The 10,171-nt window shown below is 41.1% G+C and overlaps 1 pseudogene; it reads right to left on the bottom strand.

Annotated features, from left to right (window-relative positions):
• Positions 1 to 955: 955 nt before the first annotated feature.
• On the bottom strand, positions 956 to 10,171 carry LOC148041364 (autophagy-related protein 8C-like pseudogene; annotated as a pseudogene).

The following is a 10,171-nucleotide window of genomic DNA, read 5'->3' as shown; positions in this document are numbered from 1 at the left end:
TTATCCTGATGAGGTGGCCTCGTTCTTCTATCCCCTCACTATCACCTCCCACTCCTCCTTTTCTCTCTTTCTGTCTAATCTAGTAGAGGTAGTGAAGATGGTTCTGATACATGGTGTTCTTGCCACTCTGATACATGATGAGGATGGTCCCTATCATGCTGATCTATTCTTCAAGAAAAGGTGAAAGCACCCTCGAGAGTAGGGAAAAAGAAAAATATATATAAGGAAAAAAAACTATTATGGAAGAAAAGGAAGAAATTCTCTGTCATAACAGGCCTTGTTCCAAGAAAAGGTGGTACACACCCTTGGTCGGGAAGTTGGTTGTGGAAAAGATAGCAACACCCCGCAGTCCAGGATAGCTGAATCATTTGTTGATCTTCCATGATCCAGTTTCAATGCCACCTCCCTTGGTGTTCTATATCCTGCAACTTCATCAGTGCATTTGACTCCCACAACAGATGATATCTTTCATATACAATCCAAGTACTAGACTTGTTGGCTACCTCCGTGAGTACGCCTCTTCATCAACCAATACAAGTTGACATCATTAATCAAACAAAGTCGATCTTTATCGACAATTCTTTGAGTGATGTGAGCTTTCATCCTAACTAGATGGGAATGTGAGTATGGGCTACCCTCTATATTTATCACCATAGCGTAAGACAGAGGGTGAGGTGAGTGACCAGTCCTTGTCCTTTATATTCAATTGAGGGGTGTGATATGTGAATGAAGCATTGCATGCATGGGATAGGCCTTTTAATGCAAAAAGCACAAATTATTTTTATGCATAGCACTAAAAGGCTTTCTGGCCTTCTTTCTTGCACCGTATGCTGACACAAGGCGGGATGCACTATTGCACCATCAATTGTGCACAAAGATATACAACCTTCGTACAAGTGGCTGTGAGAGGACTTACATCAATGGGTGTGAGGAATTGGTTTTCCTCCTATATTCATCAACAAGAGCATGAGACAAAGGGGAGGCTGAGTGTGATTGATCTCCCTTCCATCAACTAAGAGGTGAGGACTAAGGGACGTTGTCGAAGCGTTTGGGGTCGAAAGCTTACCATGGAGGTAAGAGACAATAGGGTGTAGGGAGATTTAGGGAGAGTAGATGGAAGAGAAGGGGTTTTAAAAAATTGAAGATACAGAAGAATACTCGTAGAGGTGAAGCCTATCAATTTATTTCTGCATCTTGAGAAGATAAATCTCTTGTAGACAAAAACATGCATAAAACAATAGCTTCCTCTCTATTGCTTAGACCGCCAGTCTAATACTTTCATTGGCTTTGAAAGGGGGGTAAAATACCATGACACTTGACCAAAATTCTCCCAAATCACTCTTTCTTCTTCTCCCGGTTCGAAGTGTTGTTCACTGCTTGGAAACTGCAATCGTGGCTGCGTAGTGCAATATCGCCCATCCTTCTTTTTGCATAAACTCTCCCAAAAATAGTTGAAAGCCACTTTCTTTTTCTTACATGTCATCCTATTCTAGAAGTTGTCTATAGCTTTTGGATATTTACAAGAAATAATATCTAAAATATCAAAAAATTGACTAAACTTATCCAAAAATCTAGTATTTCTGAACCATTCACATTACGAATACTGACATTAATGACTAATATGGCATTGGCTCCCTAGAACAATAAGAAAGTCGAATGACGATGCACTCTAGAGTTTTTCACACTATGACTGCATAGTGGCACAACATCCACCCCCTTCTAACTTGCATATCCTCTAGCATGTGCCAAACTCTTATGGATCTGCAGTGTCACAAGAGTATCCTCTGCCATGTCAATGTCTTCATCTTCTACATCTTCTTCTTCCATATTCTCATGTTCATGCTCAGTATCCAACTCCTTCAACTCATATGCTGAAGACTCCCTATGTTTAAAGAGCTTGATATGTTTTCTAGCCCCACTAGAATTCTTAGAGATGTCCCATCCATCTCATTTAATACATAGGTAGCATTGTCAAAAACAAACCTTACCACATATGGACCAAACAAACCACCGCTTTGCCATCTTTCGACTGGCATTATGCTGATTTTCCAAGCTACTATAATAAACTAGCACCCAATCCCATTCTTGTATAGCTCGTGGTCGAAGTTTGTTTCCCTTGTCAAACCTCTTCTTGTTCTTGATCTTTATAGTATTCAAATTTTTCATGGTTGTCTCAATGACTTCAAGCCTTCTTTCTAACTGTCTAATGCGTAGGACCAACAACTGTTCTCTATTCAAAACCTCTTCCCATGCTAAAACACTCCAAGTAGCAATAGTCTCCTCAATAGGCATGATTGGCTATTGTCTATACATTAATTGAGTAGGCATATACCCTGTAACTGCACTATGAGTGGTCCTATCAGCCCATAAAGCAAAGGGTAACATTCTTAGCCACTCTTTCATTCTGCCCTTGCATGACTTTGCTAATGCCTTAATGATAGGCTAATGATCTCTTTGTCTTTTGCCATTTTCTTCAGGATTGTAGGCTGAAGTTAAAGCCAGCTTGATACCCAATCGTGAAAAGAAGTCAAGAGCCTCATTCACATCCAAGTCTCCTCTGTCTGCAACCACTTTACCAACACAACCATACCTACAAAAGACTTCTTCTAATAAGAACCTGCAAACTGCTTGAGTAGTCTTTGTGCTAAGATCTCGACCTTCCACTTGATTTGTCAAGTCTTCTTATGCAAGCACTAGATATCTCATATTCCATAAACCTATAGGCATCGTAACCAAATCAACTACCCATTTGTAATGCATAGAGAATGGATAGGTCGGTTGCAACCCATCTATATGCTTTACCATGGAGAGTACAACTGACAAACACTACATGATTCCACATAATGCTCCGCATCTTTATACTTCTCTTTGATCTTGGAAAATGTGCCCCAAACTCCTCTATGTCTACCCCATAAGCTTTCATGAAACTCCTGCATCACCTATTGTTGAGAAGCCCCATCTCCCAATACACGTACTGGAGCTCCTCTCTTTTTCTTTGCATGCTTCCATAAATATCCTTCTTTCAAGAGAAACATAATCTTTTCTTTTAATCCTTTTGAATTCAGATTCAGACCACTCTGTCTTCTTTGTCGTGAGGATGAGATATTGACTTGTTTTTAGCCAATCATTTTCATACAACTCTTCCAAAAATTGTGTTCTCATTGAAGCATAACATTGATGATGCTTTCTCTTTGCTGCCTATCTCATCTCCATGGCTATAAGCTCTTTTTCCATACAATCTAATGCTTGCATCCAAATGCAATATTTTGCTGCTTATCAATTTGGATTGGATGCAATGATTTAGATTGGATCCAAACTCTCCAATGATTGCTGCTCATCGGCATCCAATTGCACATACCAACTTTCAAAATCATGAAGCAAAGCTATAGCAACCAACCCTTTATTGGGCTTTTCAATCCAATCTGTAAATGTCTTTTTAGTTACCAAGCATGCATCTTCCAAGGAAAACTCTTCTCTCAAAGCTTTCTTAAAAGTTTCCCAATCAGCATCTCTTGTATGTAACTCATCAATCCAATCATGCAATGCATGCATGGCCAAATGGGAGAAATACTGACTCCATGTATACTATGGTACCCCATGAAACAACATATTTTCTTCATACAGCCGGATGAAGGCCGAAACATTTTGACCTTTAAACTGGACGACCACAGCAATTCCAAGCCAATGGTAATTATGGATCTAAACAATTCAATTCCAATTTTAGAAGATTTAATCCAGGTCGTTTCTCTTCATCATCTTTCTGCAAGAATTGGGCTAAACCACCTGCATTACCATCCAATGTCAATCCAAATCCTAAGCCTATTCCACAGCCAAATCCTAATGTACCTAGACTTACCGCTGTCGAAGGGTTTCGAAAGCAATGTCGCAACTTCAGAAGTCCTTCATAAATTTCAGGATAGAAGATCCTGTCAAGATTGTGGGAGAGAAGGAAGGAGTCTCACTTTTAGCTTTCTTGCTTGAACAATGGGGGAATACACACAAGGGTGGAGGCTGAAAACAGTTTTCCTCTTCTTAGTTGTGTAAGCCCAAAGAACTCAAGTACAAAGAAATAGAAGAACCCTATATATGGGTCTCAAACCAAACTCAACTAACTAAGGTGGCATACTAACTGAGCCACGAACTAGAGTAGATAAGGATAGCTATCATGTAGCTATTATTCATGGGCGGTGTACCAACCGCATCTGCAACAACTGACACGTCGGTGACATAAATGCACAACGGTCACCCTGGCGTATCACGAGTGGAGCTCGATATCTCAACACTCCCCCTCGAGCTCAATCCCAATTCCTGCACACCAAGCAGGTCTTTGAACTTGCGCAGCTTCTCTACGCCCAATGCCTTCGTGAATATGTCAGGTACCTGATCCTCTGTGCTGACATAAACTAGATCAATAAGACCTAGTAAAACCCTCTCTCGCACATAGTGATAATGCACCTCAATGTGCTTTGTTCTAGCATGATATACTGGGTTATTTGCCAAGTGTATACTACTCATGTTGTCACAATAAATGACAACTGGCCCATCTGTAGGCTGATGCATATCATAAAGTAGCTTATGCAACCAAGCTACCTCACATGCAGCCATTGCTGCACCCCTGTACTCAGCCTCTGTGCTCGACAAGGCAACTCTAGGCTGTTTCTTGCTGCTCCAAGTGACTGCAGCACTCCCAAAAGAGAACACATATCCACTGGTAGATCGTCTATCAGAAATACTACCAGCCCAATCAGCATCAGTGTATCCATGCAACTGTATCTGAACCCCAGTCTCATAAAATAGTCCATACTGCAATGTGGACTTCACATACCTGAGTATGCATCTAGCCGCATCCAAATGCGGTTTCCTTGGAGCCTGCATAAACTGACTTACCAATCCAACAACATAGCTCAAATCTGGCCTGGTAATAGTCATATAAATCAAACTTCCTACTATGCGTCTATACATAGTAGGGTCTTCCAGAAGCTCACCTGCATATGTGCTCAGCTTCACATTTTGCTCCAAAGGAACTGAAATAGGCTTACAGCCTGTCATCCCATATTTGGACAGCATGTCCAATCCATACTGCCTCTGCAAGAGCTATATCCCACTTGGTGATCTAATCACCTCAATGCCCAAGAAATAACGCAGCTCTCCCAAATCCTTCATCTCAAACTTTTGCTTCAATAGCATTTTCACATGAAGGATATCTTCATCGCTGTCACCTGTCATAATCAAATCATCAACATAAATGACAAGTAGCATAATACCTTTCTCTGTTTTTTCCACATAAAGTGAGAAATCTGCCTTGGAAATCTGAAAGCCAATAGTGACAAGATACTGTCCTATCTTGTCAGACCATGCTCTAGGTGCTTGCTTCAAGCCATACAAGGCTTTCTTCAACCTGCAAACAAACTCAGGATGAACACCATGCACATAACCTGGTGGCTGCTCCATATAGACCTCTTCTTGCAAATCACCATGCAAGAAGGCATTCTTTACATCCATCTGATGTAAAGACCATCCCTTTGATGCAGCCATAGCAATGACTGCTCTTACGGTTGCCATCCTTGCAACCGGACTGAATGTTTATTCATAGTCAATGCCATATGTTTGTGCATACCCCTTGACTACTAATCTTGCCTTGTATCTGTTCACAGAACCATCTGCATTGTGCTTCACCTTATAGACCCACTTACAGCCAATTGCATTCTTACCTTTAGGCAAAGGTACTAACTCCCATGTAGCATTTGCTTCCAAGGCATCTATTTCTTCATCCATGGCTTTCTCCCATTTTTCTTTTCCCATGGCTTGCTCAAAAGAAGTGGGTTCTGGTTCCTATACCACTTTGACCATATATGCATAGTGAATGGCTGTAAATCCATTATATTTCAGCCTATCCACAGGATACCTAGCTCTCGTAGACCTGCGCAAAGTAGGTTCACTCCCAGGTGCTCTCAAAACATCCCTGGTCTTCCTTACTCCAGGTGTAACAATAGAAGGAATACCCAACTCATCATCAATGCTCTGTTCTGAGCCACTGGATTCACCATCCACATAAGAGTGACCTGCATTCACATCAAACATGGGCTGATCAACCTTCTCTTTTCCTTTTCGTGATACCTGCATACCACTATCTGCATTACTTTGAGAAGATTCTCCTGATCTCAATCTGTCTGTCCATGGTGAAGAATGTGAACCACTGCTAGAGGACGCTCCAGGTCCACTAATATTTTGTGACTGCTGCTGTGAATTCTGTGTAGCATTACCATTTTGTGCATCTACATCATCAATCACATTTACTAGTTTATACCAGCTACTCATCTCATCAAAAATAACATCTCTGCTCACTGTAAACTTACGAGTAGAAGGGTTATAGCATCTATACCCTTTTTGCTGCAGAGAGTAACCAATAAAGATGCACTTCTCAGCTTTTGGATCCAACTTGGATCTCAACTCATCTGGCACATGTACATAGGCAATGCAACCAAAAATTTTCAAATGAGAAATATCTGGTTTCCTACCAGTATACCTCTCCTCCGGAGTCATTCCATGTATTACTGCAGTGGGAGTCCTGTTCATTATGTAGACTGCTGTAGCAACTGCTTCAGCCTGATAAAAATCTGGCAAGTTTTTTTCATTGAGCATGGCACGAGATACATCTCCAATATGCATGTTTTTCCTTTCTGCAATTCCATTTTGTTGTGGGGTATGAGTGCATGAATATTGCTGCTTTATGCCATGCTCCTGCAGGAACCTTGCAAACTCATTTGAGAGGTACTCTCCCCTTCCATCTGACCTTAGGCATTTTATCTGCAGGCCTGTTTCTTTTTCAACCATAGCTTTAAAGGTTTTGAAATGCCCAAAAACTTCACTTTTCTTTTTCATAAAATACACCCAAACTTTTCTGCTATAGTCATCAATAAAAGTGACAAAATAATGACAGCCTCCAAGAGATGCAGCTTTAGTAGTCCACACATCAGAGTGGATTAATTCCAATGGCTTCTTACTGTCTTGAACATGTCTAGGAAATGGTTTCCTTGCCTGTTTTCCAAACTGACAGGCTTCACATACCTTATGCATTTCTGCAACCTTGAATTTGGGCAATCCTGCAACAATATTTTGGGCCTGCATTGATTTAATTCGCTGTACATTAACATGACCAATGCGTTTATGCCAGATATCAATATCTGCAACTACACTAGTCCCATGTGCAAACATTGATGCACTCAATTCAGGCATGTCTGCATCCAATGTAAACATTCTGCCCTTCTTCTTTCCTTTTGCTATCAAGCGACCTTTATTTTTCATATCCTCAACAAAGCATCCATGAGGATTAAATCTGACCTGCAAGCCCTGCTCAACCATTTGACCAACAGAAACCAGATTCTTGGTGATATTCGGGACATGAAATACATCGGACAGGTATTTCTTTTTCCCATCCTGCATAGACAAAGGAATTTTTCCAATCTGCACAATAGGATGTGCAGTATCATCACCAGTCTCCACAAATCCTGGTTTTTCTATTTTCCTTGCATCCTCCATCCATTCTGCATGACCTGTCATGTGGTTTGATGCACCTGAGTCAACATACCATACATCATTGCTTTCTTCTGCACTTGTCACAGAATTGTTCATGTGCTGCACCATAAACAAATGCTCATTTCTGTCATCACCCTGTCTACTAGAAGATGCATAATTCCCTTGTTGCAGTTTTCCATTCATGATGTCATTCTGCTTTTTATAGCAGTCTTTAGCCATATGACCCATTTTACCACAGTAGTAGCATTCAACATTACTGTTTGCATTTTGGCCTCTTTGCCATCCACCACGACCTCTTTGGCTCCCCCTGCCTCTAGAGTTACCATGTCCTCCTCCATAGGACTGGTTTTCTTGAGTTTGCTGCATATTCTGATTTCTACCACGACCTCCATATCGGCCTCCTCAACCTCTGCCTCTACCTCTTTCAGCATTTGAGTAGAAGATAGCTTCTTTTGAAGTTCCTCCTAAAGAAGATGCACCACCATTTCTCTGCTCCTCAGAAATTAGAAGAGCAACCAACTCCTCAAAATCAGGAAATCTTTCACGGACGGAAATGGATGTTCGGAACTGTGCATAATCCTTTCCTAGACCATTCAAGGTCACAGAAACTAAATCATCATCTTCCACTGGCGACCCAATGGAAGCAAGTGCATCTGCAATCTTCTTCACCTTCATGTGGTAGTCATTGATGCTCATATTTTCTCTTTGCACATTATGCAACTCTTGCTTGAGCTGCATTTTCCTGGCTTGCCTATTTGTGCTATACATTTTTGACAAAGTATCCCATGCCTCCCTTGGCGTACTTGCATCCTGAATATGCACAATCATAGAGTCTGAAATACTGATAGACAGCCAGTACATAACTTTCCTGGCTCTCTCATGCCATACTTTGAATGCCTGCATTTGTTGTTGATTGGGAACATCAGGAAGAACTGGTTCTTCTTCATTTCCTGCAACAAATTCCCAATATCCTTTTCCCATAAGGAAATTCGTCATTCTAAATTTCCATGCTTGGAAGTTGTTCTTGTCAAGCTTTTCAGTGACAATCTGTGAAAGAGAATCAGATGCCATTACAGAACACTGCAAAAAATTCTGTCACTGCAAAGAACACAGCTTTTGCCTCACAAGGGCAAATCTGCAAAACTGGCGAAAGTGGTATTTGACCACACAGTCACTTCCTAGTGATGATTTTGCATAAACAGGAACCAAGGATGATTCTGTAACTCCCAATGTCTCTGCACATAAGCATACGATGCAATTTCTGTAGTAACTTTTCACCGACCTGTAGAACAGTGGTCGCATAGCATAAAAATGGGCCTTTTCCTGAGTGTGTGCATAAAACTTCCGCCTCCAAAACACGCCCCGAAATGGCCTCAAATCAAAAAAACAGGGTCGCCAAGGGCTAAAGCCCTTACCCGCAGCATATATTGCCCTCTTGCTTCACCGCGAAGGGCGTCTCAACCTAAGACAATGCACTCTTGCAATTTCCGGCTGTGCTACCTGTGTAGAGATCTGCTTCCAAAACAGAAAATGAAAGCAACATTGCTCCTCTTACCAGAACACCGCGAGCTTGGCTTTCTTTCTTGAGCTCCTTACCACGAACAAGGCTCTGATACCATGTCAAGATTGTGGGAGAGAAGGAAGGAGTCTCACTTTTAGCTTTCTTGCTTGAACAATGGGGGAATACACACAAGGGTGGAGGCTGAAAACAGTTTTCCTCTTCTTAGTTGTGTAAGCCAAAAGAACTCAAGTACAAAGAAATAGAAGAACCCTATATATGGGTCTCAAACCAAACTCAACTAACTAAGGTGGCATACTAACTGAGCCACGAACTAGAGTAGATAAGGATAGCTATCATGTAGCTATTATTCATGGGCGGTGTACCAACCGCATCTGCAACTGACATGTCGGTGACATAAATGCACAACGGTCACCCTGGCGTATCACGAGTGGAGCTCGATATCTCAACAGATCCATTATGCAAGTAAGCAAGATGAGAAAATGATGCCAAGTCTTTGTTTAATTTCTGTTAATAGCAAACCAAGGGTTCAAGATGAAGAAATCGATTCATTCAGTTCATCCTCCCCGAATCCAGGAAAGAAAATAGAAAATCCATTAACTCTTTATCTTCCATCGTTGTTCTAGCCTTTGCAATTTTCCCTTGATAAGTTTTGGACTTATGGGTGATGATAAGAATTCAAGAATATGCTGTTATGTTATGACTCCAATGTCCTGCGAACACCCTCATCATTGTATGTTCTTCATATGTACGGTTTCAGCACAACCCAAAGGTGTTCTCTCCACTGTATATAACTTAAAGAAAGCCATCCTCATCTTTGTGCTCCTCATAGATAGCCGACATAATTGCAGCAGTAGGCGGAAGAACATTGTCTACAAGGATGAAGATTGCTTTCTCTACATTTAATTTGATCCTCTTCCGAATAACATAGACAATTTGATCAACAATAAGGTCAACTGGTACAAGGTACTTCTTCTTATCTATGTCTGGAATGTCACTTCTTTCAGCTTTCTCAACTATTACAAGAATCCTGTAAGGATACTTCTCACGAATCCTAGAGGCTTCAGTTTTCCTCTTCTCTAGATCATGTTCCTCTTCAAAAGAGCTGTTGGCCAT

This window comes from Lygodium microphyllum, chromosome 1, assembly GCF_053477565.2.
Source record: "Lygodium microphyllum isolate KBCC chromosome 1, Lygodium_microphyllum_v1.1.10, whole genome shotgun sequence".
NCBI classification, from domain to species: domain Eukaryota; kingdom Viridiplantae; phylum Streptophyta; class Polypodiopsida; order Schizaeales; family Lygodiaceae; genus Lygodium; species Lygodium microphyllum.
The sequence above is the reverse complement of the archived record's forward strand: the minus strand, read 5'-3'. Positions and strand labels throughout refer to the sequence as shown.